This window comes from Lolium rigidum, chromosome 3, assembly GCF_022539505.1.
Source record: "Lolium rigidum isolate FL_2022 chromosome 3, APGP_CSIRO_Lrig_0.1, whole genome shotgun sequence".
NCBI lineage: Eukaryota > Viridiplantae > Streptophyta > Magnoliopsida > Poales > Poaceae > Lolium > Lolium rigidum.
In genome coordinates, this window is record NC_061510.1 from 250,422,621 (window position 1) to 250,444,868 (window position 22,248).

At 47.8% G+C, this 22,248-nt stretch overlaps 9 non-coding genes across 9 annotated transcripts; all 9 read left to right on the plus strand.

Moving 5' to 3' along the window:
• The first annotated feature begins 9,117 nt into the window (after window positions 1-9,117).
• Window positions 9,118-9,225, plus strand: LOC124704985. The gene has a single exon (XR_007003837.1). It is a non-coding gene; the product is annotated as a small nucleolar RNA Z107/R87 (small nucleolar RNA).
• Window positions 9,226-9,293: 68 nt separating this feature from the next.
• On the plus strand, window positions 9,294-9,390 carry LOC124704807. The gene has a single exon (XR_007003689.1). It is a non-coding gene; the product is annotated as a small nucleolar RNA R30/Z108 (small nucleolar RNA).
• An 82-nt stretch (window positions 9,391-9,472) lies between these two features.
• LOC124705021 lies at window positions 9,473-9,564 on the plus strand. The gene has a single exon (XR_007003871.1). It is a non-coding gene; the product is annotated as a small nucleolar RNA snoR31 (small nucleolar RNA).
• Window positions 9,565-9,616: 52 nt separating this feature from the next.
• LOC124704974 lies at window positions 9,617-9,714 on the plus strand. The gene has a single exon (XR_007003827.1). It is a non-coding gene; the product is annotated as a small nucleolar RNA snoR31/Z110/Z27 (small nucleolar RNA).
• Window positions 9,715-9,772: 58 nt separating this feature from the next.
• LOC124704997 lies at window positions 9,773-9,853 on the plus strand. The gene has a single exon (XR_007003848.1). It is a non-coding gene; the product is annotated as a small nucleolar RNA snoR77Y (small nucleolar RNA).
• A 76-nt stretch (window positions 9,854-9,929) lies between these two features.
• LOC124704971 lies at window positions 9,930-10,112 on the plus strand. The gene has a single exon (XR_007003825.1). It is a non-coding gene; the product is annotated as a small nucleolar RNA Z112 (small nucleolar RNA).
• A 53-nt stretch (window positions 10,113-10,165) lies between these two features.
• Window positions 10,166-10,312, plus strand: LOC124705025. The gene has a single exon (XR_007003875.1). It is a non-coding gene; the product is annotated as a small nucleolar RNA snoR2/U65 (small nucleolar RNA).
• A 62-nt stretch (window positions 10,313-10,374) lies between these two features.
• On the plus strand, window positions 10,375-10,495 carry LOC124704775. The gene has a single exon (XR_007003663.1). It is a non-coding gene; the product is annotated as a small nucleolar RNA SNORD14 (small nucleolar RNA).
• Window positions 10,496-10,555: 60 nt separating this feature from the next.
• On the plus strand, window positions 10,556-10,676 carry LOC124704772. The gene has a single exon (XR_007003660.1). It is a non-coding gene; the product is annotated as a small nucleolar RNA SNORD14 (small nucleolar RNA).
• Window positions 10,677-22,248: the final 11,572 nt, after the last annotated feature.

Genomic DNA, 22,248 nt, shown 5'->3' on the forward strand with positions numbered 1-22,248 from the left:
TCGAACCCGGGCAGTATGGATGGTGAGGATATTCACGGCCGATTACTCGGAATCGGCCTCCACGTTGTTTGCTCGGTGAAGGTTTTGTAATGTTCCTTCATAGACCCTTGGGGCCGATCACAAGGATCAGCCTCGCCAAGTCGCACATCGCTTGGCTTCAACTACATGGTCAGGCCAGTGGATAAAACTAGCTTAACCCTTCCCTTTGTCACATCGATACGCTCACAGTCGTCCAAGTTGATGCCTGAGAGGGGTTCTTGGCCTGCTGCTTCCCATGCGTTCATGCCAGCCGTTGAAACTTCGGCCGAGTCATCGGCCTGGACGACCTCTACCTCATCACCATCCCACTGTATTATGCATTGGTGCATCGTGGAGGGAATGCAGCAGTTGGCGTGGATCCAATCTCTTCCCAGCAACACAGCATAACTGCTCGTGCTATCGACGATGAAGAACGTCGTAGGGATAGTTTTTCTTCCTACGGTCGGATCCACGTTCAGAACTCCTTGTGCCTCGTACGCTTGGCCGTTGAAGTCGCTCAACGTCACGTTTGTCTTGATTAGATCCGAACTCGAGCGTCCCGGCCCGACGTAGCATAGAGTACGGCATGATGTTAATCGCCGCTCCGGTGTCCACCAAGCATCTTATTTACAGTGCCTCCCATCGATATATCCTCGTAAGTACAGGGCCTTCGGATGCCTCGTAGCTCCTTTCCCTTGGCTTCTCAAAGATAACCGGCCGTGGGCCGCAATCAAGTTGTGCCACGGATGTCTCATCTAATCTCGGAGCACCGAACTCCGAAGGGAGGATAAACACCATATTTGTGCCGACCGATGTTTCGTCATCGGCTTTTCTCTGTTCGGGGCGCCACTCTTTTCTTTGTGGCTGACCTTCCTTGTCCAGGGTTCGCCGAATTTTGGCGGCCAGATCAGGCCGTGCCTTCCTTAGCGTGCGCAGGTATAATCTCTCAGCTTCTTCCAACCCACGCAGACGCTGAACTCTTCGCTTCGGGAACGGCCGAGCCCATCGGGGCACCACCCGGGCCGATGATATTTGTATTCTTCACCACCGTCCTCTAGCTCCTCGAGATCTTCCACCTGAGCGGACTCGGCATGCTTGTTCCGAGGCGGGAAAGGCCCTAGACGGCCGAACACGGACACGTTAGCGGCACCCTTCTTCCTTTGTTTGCATTCCGGGCAGTCCTCGATTGTTGGCAATCGGCTCATTCCCGAGTCCCGAGCAATGTTTGAAGAACGGGCAGTCCCGGTGCCTATCCATGTCACCCTCGCCCCTTGGCCTTCCTTCGGCGCGACGATCGTACCCGTCGTTGCTTCTACCATGTTGGCGGTACCTTCGACCTCGGCATCGGACCGAAAATTCCTTTCATCATCTACGTCGTAGCGCCGACGTCGGTCGTGGTGTTGCTCGTATTTGTTGAGGAGGTGCTCGGAGAGTGGGCGTTGATACCGCATGCTTCTTATCCCCTCCCTTGCCGTGTACCGCCCGTCCTCATCTTGGGGTTGGTCGCGCGGATCGGCCCCCTCTTCATCCTTGCCACGGGAGTGGCTGCTTTCGTTTTCTCTTTGTCATGGCGGCTTGCGGACCCTCGCCATATTGACACCAAAGGAAAACCTTGGCTGACCTATGGAGTTGCCGAGATCCACCGTGTCGACACCGGGCCCCGGACGTGGGTCTCTACCGAGCTTGATATCGTGCGGCCGGGTCTTCTCGGAGGAGCCGATGAGTTCGGCTCCGAGGGTTGCCTTGATCCCGTCATGTTTCCTTCGAGCTCCTTGGGCAGATCCCCATGCTTCGGCGACCTGGTGCGCTCCTCCGACGGGGTGGAGAGATCTATCCCATCGAGTGCGCCTTCGGGCGTGGAACCCCTCCACCTGACGCCATGGGAGTGGGTTCGGTGGGAAGAGCCGATGAGTTCGGCTTCGAGGATGGCTTTGATCTCATCGCACGTGACTGGCGTGCCGCCCGCCATCTCAGATGTAGATGGCGATGTGGTTGATGTAGACGTTCGGGTCCCACCGGGCGTGCCAGAATGTGTTGACTGCCAAAACCCACCGGCGGGCAGCGGCCTTGTCAACACCGTAGAGCCGGGAAGAGCCTAGAGCTGCGGCTGGCTGAGACCCCTCCGAGCGACGGCCCGCAATGCTCTTCTCGGTCACACGCGGCGATGCGAAGTGCAAGGGCGTGCCACCCGACCTATACCTCGGTCGGGAAGGTGATGGGGATGCCTCGCTTAGTTTCCTGCGGGGCATACATGTAAACATTAAATACGAGCCTCGATCGGCTCTCGAGGTTATCTCCGTGAATCGGCTCAAAGAGCCGATCCACCCATGATTCGTACGGGGTGCACGAATACTTGGTGGTCCTGCTTGATCAAGATAAAGCTAATGAGATCTACGACGATTTAGGGTTTTCACCGCATAATCGGATCATCCTACTCCGAGTTGGGCCTCGCGGCCACGCACGGTGCTCGTAAGCCGATCCTAAACAAGGCCTAAAAACCAACATGAAGTTGATCCTCGGAACATCCTGTTTAGGACTTGCGAACGCCACCCTACGTGCCACCGGATCCTCCCCCTTTGTAAGGCCTAACTATTGCGGATATTAAACTAATCCTTGTAGAACAAGGAGCAATCGTAACGGATCAGATCTACTAAATAATGATCAAGGGGGTGCCGCCCCCACACCTGAGATAGGTGCGAGGGCGGCTAGATATGCAAGGGTTGCACTACGTAAGCATGCTTAAACGAAGAACAATGCTAACCCTAACACATCTATGATAACTACGTTGCTCGCCATCAAAAGCGCTTCAGTACGAGCAACGCATGAACAACGTGGGGCTTGTGCTGCCTAGATCGCAAGATGCGATCTAGGCAGCATGTCGCTTACCTGATAGAAACCCTCGAGACGAAGGAGTTGGCGATGCGCCGAGATTGGTTTGTTTTGGGTTGAACGTGAGTTGTTGTTTATTCCATAAACCCTAGATACATATTTATAGTCCAGCGGACTTTCTAATGTGGGCGTGCACTAAACCGTGCACGAGATAAACTCTAACTTTTAATCTAGATACAATCTACCATAATTAAAGATACACGGGCAACTTAGCCCAAATTCTCCGTGCAAGGCCGCTTCATAGATCTTCCATGTGTAATCTTTCAAGCCCATCTTGATCGCGGCCCACCTCCTGATTTAGCCAAAATCTGGTGATAACACTGGCAGCCATGTACTGGTCATGACTTTGAGTGAAACCCTGTTCACGCAAAACTTGCAATTCAAGGCTTAGTCCATTGTTCAAGTGTGAATGGATGTAGCTTAAGGTTCTAGGCGGAAGTTCAACTTAACGAGTCTCCGCTGAAACACTGGTATATAAACAAGCAGTGAGTATTGGTAAATCTCTAAATGGGGATTTAAGATCTGGTGGGGGATTGTTGAAATATTGGGCCCACTTTTAATGGCCCAAATTAGATTTCAGTTTTTCCTATAAATCTCAAAGCCCACATAGTGGCAGCCATGTGAGTTTGAGCCCAAGTTGGTGGCAGCTCACTAGGGAGTGGCAAGAGGTGGGAAGTTTAGTCCCACATGGAAAGTTGGGAGGAAGTTAGACCACCTTATAAGGTGGGTTGTTCCACCACTAGTAAGTGAGTGAGAATAGGAGTGCTACACGCGCGCGCTCCTCCTCCTCCTCGCTCGCTCGTCTCGACTCGACTCGACACGACACGACACGACACGACTCGTCACGACGCGCGCGCCGCGCTCGTGTTGAGTGGATTGAGCCTCGAGCCGAGACTTTCCTTACTTTTTGCACCTCAGGAAAACGAACAGAGTCCTAGACGGACGCGTCACAGTTAGTCGGTTCGGGTCGCTCCCGGATCGTGGCCTATCTGTAACCGACTCGAAACGTTCGTGCGACGTGGGCGTGGCCCACGTTGCCTAGGGTTTCCCGAGCCTATATAATCTCTTGCCCGGCTACCGCGAAATACATCTAATACACGAGTTAGGGTTTCCACCTCTCTCGCTTGCGCCGCCATCGTAGCCTACTCCATCCCGCGCGCCGACGTGCATCGGCGAACGGGAGAGCAGGTCTCCGGAACCGCTCGTCCTTGCGATCCCGTACGGGAGAGGGCGATTTAGGTTTTTGGGAAGCGCTCTGCGCGACTGCTCAAGCTCTTCATCACGGGTCGCCTTCCGTCCAAGTCGGGCGGTGCTGCCTACCGTCGTCTTCAACGCCGTCTACTTCGACCCATCGTCCCCGTTGTCAACAACGTTGTCATCAACAACGTTACTGCTGCGACATCGTCTGCTACACCTCCACCGCCACCTCCACCAGATCGGTACGTGCGACATATCTCGATCTGTTTAGCGATGGATGTTGTACCGTTTGCTCCGCTACTGTTCATGTTGATCACTGCATCTAGTATGTTCGAGTTTCACATGTTAGTAGTTACTTTCGTCATGCTTTATATTCTGGAATTAATCATGAAAATTGTGCCTAATTATCCAACAATATCTACTATCGTTTATGCTAACACAAGGACGGAGGCTCATCATAGTTCAATCCGTCCTCAGCGCTATTGCCATCTTTCATCTGTTATCATTGGACCCGCCGCCATGGGTCTTCAAGGAGCCTTGCTCCGGTGCTCCCCCCTAAACGGGAAGTTAAAGGGTAATAGTTGGTTCTTTTTTGTGTGTTGGGTCTACCGAAACCTAATATTTAGCTCATGTATACCCGTCTGTATTGATACGGTATCTGTACCTCGCGTAAGAAAAAAAAAGAGGTCACGGTGATCAATTAACGATCTCATTCGTCTAAGTACAGCCCCACGTCGTACAAAAACGAGGTACAACACAACATGGACCATACGGGCATGTACAAGGTTGTATGGATGGTGGACCTACACTAAAATTACGATCGTGGCCCCTCTTATGTATAGGAATTGGAAGATTTCCACCGTTGTTGTGTTTAACGCACCCAAAAAAAAATCAGGGGAGGAGCACCGGAGCAGAAGTGGTCTTCAAGGCGATTGACAAAATAAGAAGGGCTTTTCTTATGGAAGGGAACAAATGCTGTGGAGGGAGGAAAATGCCGTGGAGGGAACAGATACTGTAAATTGAAATACAGTATGCCATGCTAAACTGTTGGGTGGACTCGGCATACTCAATATAGAAATAATGAACACGGCCTTCAAAGTCCGGTGCTCTTGGAATCTTCGAGCGGAAGAAGAAACCTTTGTGCTCTCTGTCAACTCCGGTTGATGAAAAGCATGGGCCTCCTTGCGATGCAAGATGGCTGCTTGGCTGTTTACTCGTGGCAGAGTCTGGACCACGGATCACTTAGCAAAGTGTAATCTCCCTCACAATGATAAATGTGTTCTATGCAATGTAGCAGATGAGAATGCTCACCACTTGTTCACAGGGTGGTATATATAATTTGGGACAGCATCCTTACCTGGGCAAATTTGCAACAAATTACTCCGGTAATGGATCTTCCGCTCCGCGAGTGGTGGAAGCAGAGCAGATCAAGATTACCACAACACATTCAGAAGCGATGCTTTGGTCGCTACCAAGTTTAGGTCGCCTACAACTTCCAGGAGTCTAGCTCTTTTTCTACTAAGCATGCTCTTGTTTTTTCTGTTTTATCTGTGTGTTTCTTTTTCACCCTTTGGTTGACTCTTCTGTAAAACTGCAGCCTTTTTTATAAGGCTTTCCCTCTTCTAATATAACACATGCAGCATTTCTGCATGGTTAAAAAAAAATCCACTACGAGTGTACTATTTTTTTTTGCGGGTAAATGGGATTTCATTACTCAGAAAAGGTTACATAACGCTCAAGTTCCAGCTCCTGAAGCATGATACCAGGCATGAACCTAGCCATATAACAGTATGGCTTTCTGCTCTCGCTAAATTAGCGAGGCAGTGACTAACCCTAATCTATGACCTATCCACTTTTACAAAATTGCAAATTCTATTTTGACTAGACACGCGTTTAATCGCCAAAAAAGATGCATGAGTGATGATCGATCAAGAGAGTGATCTTGGACCGCCGCAACCAGCTGGGAACAATCCGTGTCAATGATGATTGGCAACTCACTATATTGAAGAGATAGCATTAATCCTTCCAAGCATGCTTGTATTTATGCTTCTAGCGCATCCTCACACCTCAACAGAGACCGACAAGCTGAGAAAATTATATGACCAGAATCATCGCGTAGAATCATACCCAAACCTGCCGAACAGTCCTCCACTTTGTAAGATCCATCCATAATTAGTTTAACCCAACCAGAAGGTGGTGGACATCAAGGTTTATCAGGCCGTTTCTTCTTTTGACTGTAAGGCACCAAGGAGATGGAGAGCGTCACCGATTTTCCCTTCAAAATTGTTTCCGCTGGTAGTTCCGGAACATTCTTTAGAGGATTCAAATAGCTACACAAAAAGTGTCGTGAACTCTCAATGGATGGCAAAGGATTGCCATGAGTTATCTCATTACGTGTACTATTGTACTAACTAAATATATGGGAAGCATATATGGAGTTTCTTTTAAATGATAAAGTCCTAGCCTTTGTATCAGTTGATGGATACACATGCATTTTATTACGGAGTTCAAAATATCAAGTTATTACATCTCATGGATCGCATAAGGTTGATACAAAAATCAATCATCCGAAAAGTAAAAGCATGTGGCATCTAGACCTCTCTCGATCTACTATTATGCCTCCAACCAGCCAGTTGTAAATATATCATGAGCGACCATCTATTTATATGTTGCGACCCGTATAAGTGCTTATGAAAAAAATGTGATGGCACCTTGCGTCATATCCTCCACACGAAACCCTAACCCTCCCCCGTCCCCCCATCCGCCCTTCCTCCCATCCTCGCCGCCTTCGGAGGTGTTGCCGGTCAAAGACCACGACACCGGTGAAGGGGGGTGGTGGGGAGTTTGGCCCTTCGGCTCCTCTGCGCAGCCACAGGAAGGGGGGGGTCATTGCACGGGGCTCTCTGGTGCTAGGTCTTTGCTCCGAGGCTTCCTCTGGGCCTGCGCTTCTCCAGCGACTTCAGTGGCCGCCCTCTCCCTGGCGGGGACGGGTGGATCAGGATCTGTCGGAAGATGCCGCTACTGGTGGCCACAGTAGGGGCTCCAGGGCGCCAGAGCGGCGGCTCCGAGTGGTGGTCTTCGACGTTGTCTCTCTGAGCGGCGGCCGTGCATGGTTCGCGTTCCTGGCCGTGAGGGCAGCGGGGCGGCGTGGCTTTGGATGCCGAGTGATAGCCCTAGGCAATTTGGTTGTCTCTGCTTCAGGTATAGGCATTGTTGTCGACCCTGCTTCAGCGGTGGATAGCGCTCGTTGGTTCTCGGTTGTTGCCTGCCGTGGTTGCGCATGCGACTCGGTGGTGGTGGTCTGTAGCACACGTCTCTCGCCGTCGCCTTGTCATGCTCTTGGTAGGGTGTTTGCTAGGACAGTCTTTGAGTTGGGATGGACCAGGGTGGTATGGACATGCTATCGTGCTATATTGGAGCTGTGGGTCTCTTGATCGGCGCGGTTGGTGTCAGCCATGAGCTCGGCATAGGTGCTCTTGGGCTTAGGTCGCATAGTTTCCTTGGGCCGACACCACTCGAGGAGATGTTATCGGCGGTGTGTCTGGTTTGTTTCCTCTATACGGCCTCATGACGGTGGCCGATGCTGGTTATGATGACGTCTTCGACGCTGTATACCTTCTTGGAGGCGCCACGAAAATGTCCCTCCTTTCGCGTAGCCGGATCATGCATCTTTGTAAAACTTGTGTGCTTCTCCGGTCGGGGCAAAATCTGTCTTCATCGACTCTAGGCTCACCCTCTTTGAACTTGTCGCCCCCATTGTCGCCATGGCTGCTCATACACGATGTTTTTCCTAGTTCGGTCGGCTACCTAGAAACGAGCCTTTTATCCACTTCGCCCGAGGGCCTGGGAACTCCCTAGCCTATAATTCTCTGTAATACTTCATGCCTTCTTTCATTTTCCTTTATCGGGGTGCAAATAGTTTTTTTCAAAAATGCATGGGAAGAACGAACTCGGCTCTATAGGTGCCTCGTGTCTTGTTCGATCACGGAGTATGCAATGAACAAAAAGAAATTCACTCCATTTCAATTCCTTTTCCGGGCCAAATTGGAGTTGAATCCCTTAGTTTTCTTTCTCCTTGCGCAAGGACATGTACAATTTGGCAGAGTTATTTTCTCAATTTTAGTTTAGTTGGAGGAGTTAAAAAAAAGATTTTCTTTTCTTAGCTAACGCATGATCCGTCAGAAAATAAGATAAAACGATTTTCTCTATTATATCATGTTTCTTCCCTTATCAACACATTTCTCTAGTGCTAAAATTCAATTAATCCTCATTATTTGGTACTTCATGCGTTCCAGTTCATACGGCTTACGCGCATTTTTAGATCGTAAATTTAACAGTGATAATACAAGATATATACTACAAAATATATAGCAACAAAAAGGTTATATGTTATTCTAATAATATAATTTTTGTGTTGTGTAATTAATATTATGTTTGCCAAATTAACAATCAAGGGATACACATAGAGATAATAAGAAACCACAATGCACTATACCACTTATACCTATTGTCTTCTCCACCATTTTATATACCCTAATCAACTCTCCGATCCAATGCCTCCAACCATACTGGGGATTTTTAGTCTCCTAAACCTCAGTTTTTTTTTTTTTTGAGAAGTTCCTAAACCTCAGATGGAAGAAAGAAGAACCACGCCGACTATCCGGCGAGACACCGGACTTGGTCACGAAGGGTGTGAAGCCCTATGGGCCGAATTGGATATCTACAAGCAATATGCAGGTCGTTTAGAGCCCAGGTGTGTGTCAACGAGACAGCTGATAGGACAATCCATATCCAGCCCAAGTTTACAATGTAAATCACAGCCCACGGCGACCTAAACCCTAACCCAGCAATCGCTCGCTGTATAACTGCCCCTCCACAGAGATCATATCATCGCCGCCGAAGAGAAGCCCTTCCAGCCTCCAGCGTACTCCCCCCCAATCACGATCTCTCCCATCTTTGCACGGCAAGATCTATTGTAGTATTCGTTCTTTTTTTGCACCTTTTGCATCTGTCGATGGCAGTGACGATTTGCAAATATTCAAGCTCAACAGACCAAATCACAGGTCTTCTCTTTGTTTTGAGTTGATTTGTATGCCGATTATCCCGCTGAACCGAGCCATCTGATACCTGTTTTTCTCCTCCGGATCTGTGTTCTTGCTTCTTTTCTTTCTGTAATTTTATTTGGAGGACGATGTTACGATGAGGATAACAAGCTCCCTCTTCTGAAAGCATTGACGACAATCGCCGGCAGAATCGAACCTAATAAACATTGCCACCACTGAGTAATATGTCGCGTCCTCAAATCTTTTTATTTTTGGCTCTTGATTGTTCGTTTGCCTTTACCCACTTCATATCTACAAGATCTATTTGGATAGTGAGGAGGTAATTATGCATATCCAACACTTGATCCGAGGTTGGCTTGAGCCGGCCGTATGATGTCATCTTTGCATCTGAATCCATATGAGATCAGTGATTTTTATGTTTGCTGTTTTCGCTTTTGCTTGATTTCTTCGGTATCAGAGGACGAAACCTCGAAATAATCTTAGGACACCTTCTGACACAGTGCCTATTTACCTGTGAATGAGAAGGCATTTATATTCTGATGATACCGGGCTTTTCCAAATCTTCTTTCTGTCGTTTTAATAATTTTATTTGTATCAGCAGTTTAAAGCCCATGATGATTAGCTATATGTTGGAATTACCGTCAGATTCCAAATGACGATATTTTTGCGGCTTTCTGAGGCATAATAAACTGAATACTACTATCAATTTTACTGTCTTAATAAACAATTTGAATTTTGTTGAAAATTGTTCCATCTTACAATATCCTGGTGAGGAGCTCGGACCATAGGAAGTGCCGTATGACACTGTAAACAACAGCTGCTTCTCTCCACTGCAACTGTCCTGCCTTCGACCATTACCTTTGTGGTTTGGTCAGGTCCGGAGTCTCCATTTGCAGCTGGATTGATTCAGATGTGTGCGTGATTTTAAGCGGGTCACTGAGGGATTCTGTGTAAGCTTGCTTGTTCTGCTATTTAAGTCTTATTATCTCTATATGTTAGGCCTGATACCACGTCTCTGGTAACTGCGAGCACTGACTGAAGATTTTGATTGGGCCCAAATAGAGATGTATTTCGTTTCACATGTTGATAGGAACCTGTGACTGCAGTTCAATCGGTTAGCAGAGCCGGAAATGGTGACTACATGCTTCTGTAATAACTAATAACTTACATAATTTGGTTGATAGTTGAGTTGACACTGGGAATGATATGGCGATGATGATAAAATTTAGGCTTGTTTCTCAAAACATTCGCAGTTGCCGCCTAAGAGCTTTCGCCCTGCCAGGCTTGAGAGTTAATGCTGCTAATTCCTTCCTTGGATGTCTGAGCTTTAATATTTTCCCCATTCAATATATTTCATTGTTTTGTGGCATGTTTTGTTAATGTTGCACTGCAAATGATGATAAATTTAAGGCTTGTTTCTCAAAACATTCGCAGTTGCCGCCTAAGAGCTTTCGCCCTGCCAGGCTTGAGAGCTAATGCTGCTAGATCCTTCCTTGGATGTCTGATGCAATGCTTAACTTACATGCCTGGTTTTTGCATCTGTGGTGTGTTTTTTTTTTTTGAAACGAGTGGCAAAAGATTTGCCACTATTCATTAATTAAGGGGAAGAGTTTAGACAAGACTGAAGGTTCACAAAGGAAAAACACTCGAAAGGAAGCTAATGGATTACTCTCCCGTTATTACAAAACTTAAACACTTTGCACCCGTGGCAACCCAGAGCTTCACTTCTGATTTGATGATGTTGAGGAGGGCGGCAGTTGGTGCGGACTTATGGTTGAAAATTCTAGCATTCCGCTCCTTCCAAATGGTCCAACTAACAAGAAGATAATGGAGGACAAGGCCTTACGATTGTTCGAAGCCTCATTCAACAACTTGGACCACCAACCCTCAAGGGTGAGATCGTCCGTTCACGCATCGAGGTGGATGGAAGGAATGCCAATTCAACTTTTCACCATCCCCCAAAGACAATGGGAGAGAAGGTGTGCTGTCGTCTCTTCAGTTTGGTTGCAAAGCGGACACCGACCGCAATTTGTTCTACCCTCCTCGCTAGCCGGTCCGCCGTCCAAAGCCTATTATGGAGGGCCAACCAAGCGAAGAACTTGATCTTTGGGGGGGCCAAGCCTTCCAAACCAACCAGTTCATGTTGGTAGTCACGGCGTCGAAGAATTGTGCTTTGTAAGCCACGGTCGTGGAGTACTCTCCATTTACGGTGGTGGTCCAAGTGATAGTGTCCTCAAGAAGCTCATTGAGATGAATGTCTCGGAGAAGAGTCCATAGCTGAATGTACTAATGCAAATGTTGGATGGTGAGGTTTGTGTCCATCTTGATTTTTTTAACCCAAGCATGATCCGTCAATGCTTGGTTTACCTTCCATCTCTTCCTAGTAGAAGCTTCATATATAAGCGGAGCTATGTCTTTGGGCTTTGTGTCATTGAGCCAAGGAGATTCCCAAAAACTAGCAATCTTGCCATTCCCAATGGAGATAGAAGTTGAAGCATAGAAGAGGTTCATGTCAACCTCGTCACATGGGTTGCCCATTCCCACCCAAAGCTTGGTTGGGTGCCTCCATTCGTACCAAGGCCACCTTAAGCGAAGAGCCCTCGCAAATTTGTCAATGTGGAGGATGCCTAAGCCTCCAAGGCTTTTCGGCCTACAAACCGCCTCCCAATTTAACTTGCATTTTCCTCCGGTGATCTCCTTTGTTCCGGCCCAAAGAAAAGCTCGTTCAATCTTGTTCATGGAAGCCACACACCCCGGTGGAAGTCTAAGAGGAGTGAGATGGAAAATAGCTTGGGAGGTGAGAACGGACTTGATAAGGGCTCCTCTACCGGCCGGATTGATGTTCTTACCATCCCAAGTGACGAGCTTGCCGGCCATTTTGTCCTCAAGAGGTTGGAAATCCACTCTTTTAAGTTCCCAAACCGAAAGAGGGAGCCCCAAGTATTTGATAGGAAAGGACGTGTGGATGACCGGCAATCTCCCAAGAACATCATCAAGATCGACTTCATGGCAATGTATTGGAATGACCGAGCTTTTTTGGAAGTTAGTATGAAGACCGGTCGCTTCACCGAAATAGTCAAGAATGGCGGAGAGGTTTAGGATGTCCTCCTTTAAGGGGAGCATGAAGACGGCCGCATCGTCCGCATATAAAGAAGTGCGGAAAACGGTTCCTCTTCCTCTAATCTTGTGAAGAAGGTTGTGTTGAGTGGCCAACTCAAGGATCTGTTGGAGTGGGTCTATGGCAAGGACAAAGAGAAGCGGCGACAACGGGTCTCCTTGCCTAAGCCCCTTCCCATGATAAATGGGCAACCCGGGAACCCCGTTAAGAAGGATCCTCGAGGATGCCGTGCAAAACAAGGCGGCAATCCAATCACGGAATTTAGGCGGGAAGCCAAGTCTTGTAAGAAGCTCGAGGATGTAGTCCCATCGCACGGAGTCAAAGACCTTGCGGATGTCAAGCTTGAATAGGAGGGAGGGCACCTTGCTCTTACGGAGCCTCTTGGCAAGATTCTTCACATACATACATGGTGTGTTTTTTTCATGTTATTATCTCTCAACAAATTGTTTTGAATGCCTGTTGGTGATCAAACTGTACCTTGTCAAAACCAAATTTGCTTAATCAGCTTGGTTCCTTGGATGTCTGAGGCATAATCCATGGAGCAAACTACCGATGCTGTTCATACTTCATACCATCCGCAGTTAGAGTGGCTTCCCGATTGCAGCTGGAGAAGGCAACATGGGCGATCTTCTGAAGCTCTACCTACCTACCGAAGCACGGGCCATGAGATTGGGCTGTTAGAGCAGCATGTTTGAAACGTAATCGCTTCTGGTGGAACATGGTAACATTGATGAAGACTTTGATATGTCCATGCTTGTTGTTAACTTAAGGGAAATTGATTTTCTGTTTTCTTGGTTTCCAAGCTGTATAAACTGTAAGTTGCTTCAGAGCTTGAAAGGACTCACCTTTATTTTGTTGCTTCAGAGTCTCCTCCAAAATAATGGAAAAATGTCGCACTGTGATAAGGACAATGAAATTCTGTGTACTTCGATTCCTGAAAGAAAAACGTACCTGTAACTACTTACCCTGGGTCTGATTATATCTTTCCAAGTTTTGACGGAATACAGACTCCTGTTTTTCGACCCTGGGCAAATTTGCATCACAAATTCCTTAAATTTCCGTTAGGGATGAAAGCGTCTGCTGGTCGATGAACAGTCTATGCCTAGGAGCATCACCCATAAAACAAGCCGAAACCGAAAAAGTGTGGATGGAGCCTGAACTCGCGGCATGACCCGTAAAACGAGTTCGGGGGTCCGAGAAACTCGGCGGCTGCCCCCCTATTAAAAGGGGTCGTGGAGGGGAGTTCGGTCTCTAAACCCTACTCCCCTCCGCCTCTACCACTTCCGCTGCCGCCGCTTCCCCTCCTCTTCGGCTAGCAATTCTGTCGTCGCTGACGCCGCTTCGCTGCTGCCGCCACCACACATGCGTCTGCCATGGGCTGCGCAAGACACGTAGGTAGGGGAGGGGGCCGAATCGACGGCGGGAAGCCAGCTCCGCGTCCGCTGGGTGTACGGTCGGAGGCGGAGCGGGTAAGGCGGGTGCGCTCCGATGGCGCTTGGAAGCGGGAGAGGCGGGTGCGCTCCGACGGCGCTTGGAAGCGGACGGCACGGAAGTGGCCGTGTGCTTTCGCGCGCCGGACATCGGGCGAGGAGGCGCGCGAAAGAGAAGCCGAGGAGGCGCTCCTGCCGGCTCGTGCAGCCCACCGCTGCCAGCGCTTCCCCGCGCGGCGACAACGACGACGACGCAGCCGGGCCGCTTCTAGCCTGCGGGAGCTCTGCGGAGGCGGCGGCGTTCGAGGTGGCCGAGCTCATCATCGCGTAGGAGTCGCCGGCGTGGAAAACCCTCCGCCGCTGCAAGAACTGCCCCAGTGACAATTCGGGGCTTAAATCTAGTAGTTTAGGTCTAAAATTATCGAATGTAGCTAGAACTGCTACGTATTTTGCAAGTTTAATGTAAATTATTTGACGAATGTTGCGCGATCGGAGCAAAAAATGGCGTAACAAAGTACAACTATACTGAACAGTTCAGGAGACCGAACTTCAGATTTTCGGTTCGCACATATACGGACTCTCCTAGAGATGCTCTAAGGGCATCTCCAACCCTGCGACCCAAACGGACGTGCTGTGCCGTCCGTTTTGGGCTGTTTGGGTGGCCGCGCGGACGCGCGGGAGGAGCCCCACGTCCGCGCGTCTGTTTGGGTCGCGCGCTGCGCCCAACGCGGCAGATTTGGATCGCGGCGCTCTATAGTAGCTATTTGCTTGTAAATTCACTATAAAAGCATAATAAATTATAAAAAATATATAAAATAGTCCAAATGCTCAAATTTTATTACATAAGTACATTGTCCACGTAATCAATGACAAAGTTCTTCCACTCCTCAGAATGGCCGCTGTATGCCCCCTGCCAACCAAATGGGCAGTTCTTCCACTTCCAGTGCATGCAGTCTATGTTGCCAAGCATTCCAGGAAACCCCCTGGAAGCGCTGATTGACATCAGACGAGCTGTGTCCTCTGCAGTAGGTTGCCGGAGATACTGTTATCCGAACGAACTGATCACTGCTCTGCAGAACCTGTACATCGCTTCCAAGCAGGTGGACTCACTCATGCGCGTGTACTCATCTACGAAATCATCGGCACCACCATATGCGAGCATCCTAATCGATGTCGTGCATTTCTGGTACGAAGAGAGGCCTACCTTGCCAATTGCATCCACTTTCGCGCAGAAGTAGTCGTCGTAGGCCTTGACACCATCCATTATTCGGCGGAACAATGTCTGGACATCCGAAAACGACGGCGAAACATGGCCGGCGTGAACAATGCCTTGGGTTGGAAGTAGTCGGTGAAGAGCTGGTCGTGGTCGCGTTCTCTTTTGCGGTCCAAGGCGGCCGCGCGCCCCGGCAAGGACCCCCGGTACACGGGGATCTGGGAGACAACGTGGTCGTGGCTGATCGGCACAGCGTCCGTGAAAAATTCGTCGTCGGACTCCTCGTCTGACGACGTGTCGATGAAGTTCTTGAAGAAGTAGTCGTCGTCACTGTCCACCATGATCTACAGATGGAAAGGGGCAATTTTTAGATCGCCCATTTCATCGAACACCTCGCAAGCGGAGGCCACCAATGCCTCCGTAGGGACCTGCAGGCAATGGCCGTCCCGGCCGACTTGCGGTCTAGAAACACGGTGAACGAGAGCTCACCTCCGGCGACAACGACGCAGCTGCTAACGGCGGGAGGTCTCGCGATGGTGAGAGGACAACAGCGACGGCCACGGCGTCCTCCGACTCTGCGACGACGACGCGAAAGAAGCGCGGGGCCGCGACCTATGGTTCCGCCCCGCTTGACGGCCTCTCGACGACGGTGGCCGGCATCGACGCCGCTCCCAAATCGCCGGTCCTTGGGTGGCGGCGGAGCGGCGGGAGATGTGTGCAAGGAAGTTGTGTTTTGGTAGACAGACAGGCGGGCCAGGGGAGGACAAGGGGAGGAGGGGAGGACGCGAGCGGCCAACAATCGACGTCCGCGGCCACGCAAACTCGTCCCAGATTTGGGCCAGGTTTGGATCGTCCCGGACGCCGCGGCCATCCGTTTTTGGGATGGGTCCGCACGCTGGGCCGCATTTTTGTCCGATTGGACCCATCCGGACGCGCGGGCGCAGGATGGGTCCCTAAGGTAGGTAAGTTTCCCTATATCTTCGATGGCCTCCTTTTCCGGTCAACCCTCACGATATAGATCGGAGGCGTGCTTGTGCTGATCAAGGAGCTCAGGGCACTAGCAGCATGAGCATGGACAACCCCATGAATAGCGGTGCCTAAAACGGCTGTCCGTTGACCTGATTGGGACCAGGGAGCAGCGACGTGGTGGCTTGGGTAAGCCTAGGTGAGGAGGTGCGCCGGCTGGCGACCAAAATGAGGCGGAGAAGGTTGGGTAAGGACATTTTTGAAATAAAAACCCTGGGGAAGGGCCAGTGGCTGCCGGAATGGAGAGGCAGCGGTCGGACAACGACGGTGGCTGGATCAAGGCCAAATCATCGCGGGTTCTGATGGCAGCCTCGCACCTCCTCCCCCCCCCCCCCCCCCTCAGATGTTGCTCAGGAACCTTAGGTTTGCTCAGGGTCATCCCTTGGGTGGATGCCGGCTGCTGCTGCGGTCGATGGTGGGGCATGTCATCTCCGTCATCCGCAACACGTGCCGGCCGCTTGTTTCACGACAGGTAACCGCAGGGTTCACTTTCGTGGAGCAAGAAGCGATAAGTTCAAAAGGGATGAGGAGATGATGGCAGAGTTCATCAAGCGGCACATGACAATGCTGCTCAAGGCAGATATGCAGGGTTCACTTGGTCGGATATGCCGTCTCCAACTTCATCAGAATCCATTTTGTTTTTCAAAGATTATATTTTCTTTTCAGTAAATAAAGACAATTTAATGTCCATATCCTTGGAGTTTTTGCATTGCCCTATTTTTCAGTTGGCGCCTTGATCTCTGAATTGCTATTTCTTATAATAAACCCATCCTGGAAATAATCTATTTAAATAGCATGTTCCAAGTTTAGTAAATAAATATATAAGTTGTAGTAGAAAGGAAGTACGATCTCCAATAACCATGATATATACTCCCTCCGTCTCAGTTTACTAGTCTTCCCCGTATTCCTAGATCGCCAATTTGATCTATATAATTTAAATTATATAACGCAAAAATTATATCATTAGAAATTAGAACATCTAAACTTTCTAATGATATAATTTTTATAACATATAACTGATGCTACCTTGATCAAATTTACGACTAGGGTACAGACACGCATAATAAATAATAAACTGTGAGAGGGAGTACCTGATATGTCAACGTTCTTTTAGTTCCCACAACTAACTCTGAAATAACAACATGACACAAGGACTAATGACGCCGTTCAACAATGCCATGTAGGTGGCGTGGCGATGCGGGCATGTTTAGCTAGTTAAATTTAGAAGTCTTCACTGGGCATTGGTCTCTACAAGTTAAGAGCTCCATTTTAGAGGTCAATAAAGCTTATCATTGTGACCTCTCGTTTATTTCTTCTCATCCCTATTGCATTTTGCCTCTTCCATAACCTTTTTAATTTCTCATGCAATCATGAATTCATGATGAAGCATCATGGTTGAGATCTTACTTCACCGGCGGCCCTGATTTGGCATGTAACAATGCAAAATTGAACTAAAGTTTATTTTACAAGCATAAAATCAAAATACGCTATGGTCAACTAAGTGCAACAATAATAACTTAAGCTAGAAAAGATAGGCACAAGATATATGTAATACAAATGATAGCATAATATAAGTACTCCACTCACAAGAAAAGTGAACTCCAGTATAAAGGTAACCGAGACATGCAGAGACGTAGATGTATTATTGTGTCTCCTCACACGAAGTGAGGTATGTCACGTTGGAGACACGCAGACTACCACGAAGGTCTCCTGAACGCCATGAAGGCTCACCTTCTTCTTCAAGCTAATACAACGAAGGACAAAGTTCTTTCCCCTATGGCTAGTTTTTCCTCATGTTTGACACGAGAAATAATAAATGGTCAACTAAATATTATATCTCTACAGGTCAAGGGGAAAATGAATATGCGGGCGTGCCATATAAGTATAGAAATAACATAGGAAACATGTACTTTTATTGATCCCTCAATGGAGAAACAAAATTACAAGATTCCTTTACATATGCGCTCCATGACCTGCTAGCGCGACCGATATGACTTGGGCGATTGTGTGTTCTGGTTCACGAGGCCACGGAAGACTCCCGATTAATTACGTCCGTGATTCAACATCGCAGACCACCTCCGATTAAGCAGCTGCAATGGTCGTCGTCTTCAAGTTTCGCATTCTCCATGCGCTTGGTGTAGACGATGGTGATTCGATGATGAAGTGGAAAGTGGGACAGTACGTCCTTCGCTCTGGTGATGCTTAGACGTACTCTCCGACTCGTCGATGTCCGATGATGAAGATGTCTGACCTTGTCAGCTTAGATGGGTGGGTGGCCTTCGCCTCTTCACCACTTGAGACCAAGTAAAATTATTGGCATCCAAACAAAGTATCAAAGTTGTTCCAAGGCTTATTTTCAGTGATACGGTAACAGTTAGGCCATTTACATGCGACAGACCAAAACGCCAAATTTCCATGCGAGCAACCTATCACGCCCTAATTAACCATGCAACCAGCTTGGAGAGCTCGTGTTGATCGCCTTAAGCGGCGGTCCCGGTCGGCTCCGCTTAGGGAATCGGATGTGCGGCTTAAGATGGGTTTGGCCCAAGTTATGTATGTACTCCCTCCGTTTACAAATAAGTGGACATCTAGCTCTATACTTTATCCACAAAAGAGCGTACTCTTATCTTCTCAATGCACTTTCATTGCTTCTCTCTCATCGCACGGAAATCAAACCCAATAATATTGACCACATGTCCTCCTTGTTTTATACAAGCACTTAGCTCACTAGAGGAGAAATAATTAAAGAGGAGAGATGCATCTTTCCAATACATTTTTTCACTTCACTTCATAATTTATCTTGAAAAATCTCCATGTACACTTCTTTATGAATATTATCTTGAAATAATTAAAGAGGAGTACGCTGGGACTTGCTACTTACTTCCGTTGAATTGGTGCGCTGCTGATATCTACGTAACTTTTGGCTAATTTTTCTTTTTTTAGATTTTCTTTTCTTTATCTAGAATAAATGTTTATATTTGAAAACTGTTTAAATTTGAAGATTATATCTAAAATATCTTCAAAGTGAAATTCGTTCAGATTTTGAAATCTTCACATATAAAATTTTGTTCGGATAAAAAAATGTTCAAATTTAAGTTTGTCTAGATTTTGAAATTGTTCATATTTAAAATTTGTCCAAATACACAAAATGTTCAAATTTGTAAAAATTATATTTTGAAAAAGTTCATATATTAAATTTTTTCAGATTGTAAAAATGTTCAAATTTAAAATTTGTTCATATTCTGAAATTGTCCATACTTAAAATTTGTTTGCATCTAAAAAATGTTCAAATTTAAAATTTGTAAGTATTTTTTTATTTAAAAAGCGTTTGTCCAAATCTGAGAAATTTTCGTAAAATCAAACGGTTTATAAATGGAAGTATTTTTAAAATAGAATGGTTTTCAAAATCAAACATTTGTTTAGAAAAGTAACATTTATTACAATTCAATTTTTAAAAAAATATGACCATTTTTTAAAAGTAATTTTTTTTTCATAATCTGAAAAAAATCATACTGTAGAAAAGTATGGAAAAAGGGGAAAGAATAAACCAGGTTAAATATAAAAAAACCTGCTACAAAATGGTAAAAACCTAGAAAATCACGCCTGAATCCGCAGCCAACAAACCGAATAAGAGAAAAAGGGTAAAAACCTAGAAAATCCTGGCCCAAGTACAGAAACGTGTTGCACTAGGCGATCGAGCCTCCTGCCTATCCTGGTGGGTGTATAGCTTGTACGTGCGCGTAAGAGCGCGGGCGTTGTATAACGCGGCGCTGTAAAACGATTTTAGAGCGTGCGCTATGCGGATGGAGCGCACGGCACCGGCGAGAGCTTCACTGAACGCTGCAGTTTACAATACGCGTATTGCAGCTGAAAAAACGGCCTCCACCAGGCGCTGCAAACTACGGCGCAAACAACATATGCACAATTGTATATATTCAACAAGATCAAACAAACCAACTAAAAATCAAGAACAAATGATTGCAAAAGTCCACGTTTCATCCAAAATAGTGTAGTTCAAATGCATCACAAGTTCAATACAAAGGATAAGCAAGTTCAACACCACATAAAACCAAGTCTAACACAAACACATCATTTTTCAACATCCTCATCCTCATGGCCATCTCCATTTTATCCTTCTTCATCATTGGACTCTTGGACGATTGTTTGATCACTTGAAGGAGGATTCATGGAGGCCATGAAACCCCCCGACGGTGCACCCATGCCTTCTCCATAGCCACCCATGCCTTCTCCATAGCCACCCATGCCTCCAACTTCACTCGCCGGTGCATTCATCATGCCTCCAAAGAGTCCGAAGCCACCCATGCCTCCCATGGCATTCATCCCTCCGAAGCCTCCCATCCCTCCCATGGCATTTATCCCTCCCATGACACCCATGGCTCCTCCCATGCCACCCATGCCTCCTCCCATGCCACCCATGTTCTTCAAATAGTTTGCCATTTGTATTTTTTTGACCAACACTTCATCGAGAGCAAGGTTTATATATTTCAATTGCCTTTCATCCATGTTAGAAGTGTCTTTGAAAAACATCTCTCTCTCTCTCTCTCTCTCTCTCTCTCTCTCTCTCTCTCTCTCTCTCTCTCTCTCCCCAATAGGCGTTGATGCTTTTCCATGGCAAACTTCTTCTCCTCCAATGCAACCTTCCTCTCCTCGGCGGTGCCATTCTCTCCTCCAATGCGGTCCTCCATGCCTCGGCCTCGGCCTCCAAGCTGCCAGCCATCTTCCTATTCTCATTTGCTTCTAGCCTTGCATTAATCATCCTCTCCAATCTCCATTGCTATTGCTATGTCATCATCTCCGGCCTTCCTCTCCATCATCTCCGGCCTTCCTACCTTTCGGTGCCTCAACCATGGACGAGGCGGTGTGTGGGATGATGGCGGATCGCGGGAAGATGGCGCCCTCGTCCGCGCCATCGTCGCCTTCTTCGATGCCTTCTTGGGTCGACTGAGACCCGCTGCCGCATCGCCGCACTTGTCGCATGTGACCTTCGACGCGGGTGGTGGCATCTGCATCGGCCACGACGGCACGAAGAGGACACAAGCAGGGGCAGAACTCCCAGCGAAATTGCTAGCAGCAACATTGCTCCCGCCGCTGGCGCCAGCGCTAAGGTTTGGCGCGGCCTGCGGCGGAACTTCTCCACCGGAGGCGGGGACCGAGTAGGGAGGAGTTAGTGGAGTCTCGGATGCGCTCTCCATGATGGAACAACGCCGGCGATGATTGTTCCATGATGGAGGTTGCGCGCGCGGGGGGTTTTTCAGAGTGGCAGTTGAGGGTCGCGCGCGAACGAAAGCAATAGCACGCGGTTGTATGTCAATGCTCGAGATATGTCGCGGCGAATAGCGCAACGCCCCGCCCGCGATAATTTTTTTTGCATCGCGCAGCTTTTTGCAGCGCCTGCCAGAGGAGGAAAAACGCCAAGCGCGCGGTATATCGGTGGTTAATTTAACGCGCCTGCCCGCTTGAGATGCTCTAAAGCCTTGCATTGGTGAGCTAGCAATGGATTGATCTCTCCGGGAAAAAAGATTGATCAATGTGAATGTATAGCCAAAACACAGTTAAATAAGTGATTAGCATAAACAGCCATAAGCACTTGTACGGCCGCCCCCTCATGTGTATTGATACGTGTATTGCACACCTAAAATACCGCATGATTTTTGTTTGCCGGATACAAAATCATGTCGAACAAATGCCCCCTCACCAAGTTGAGTTCGAGCACGAAGCAGATCAAACTCGACTTGGTGAGAAAACAAACTTAAACGGCGCATTTTGTTTGCAGCCTCCTTTTTTTTTTAATGATGGGCGACATTGGTCTGCCGTTGAAAACTTGTACTCCCTCTGATTCATATTAATTGACTTCAATATGAATGTATCTAGAATTAAAATGTGTCTAGATACATCCATATTAGAGTCAATTAATATGAACCGGAGGGAGTACTTTTTTTCCAACAACTTTAAGATCCTGCATTATCTATTCCGCACCAGCTAGATCTTGCACGCCGGCAGCAGGTTTGTTACAAGGGCGGATCAGGATCGATCTCTAGCCCTAAGTCTGTTCAGATTTTTTTATGGGGCTATATAACGATCGATAGCCCTCGGGGACTTTCCCATCCCAACGCCATCAAGCTGAGCCGCTGCCTTCTCGTTTCAATACAGAGAGAAAAGGTATTACCGATCTCTTCCTTCTTCCTTTTTTTTTTCTTTTTTTTTTCTTCAGAAACTCAAGCATGTCAGGCTAGTTTTCATCACATCCAGCATTATAGCCGTGCATAAAAAGGC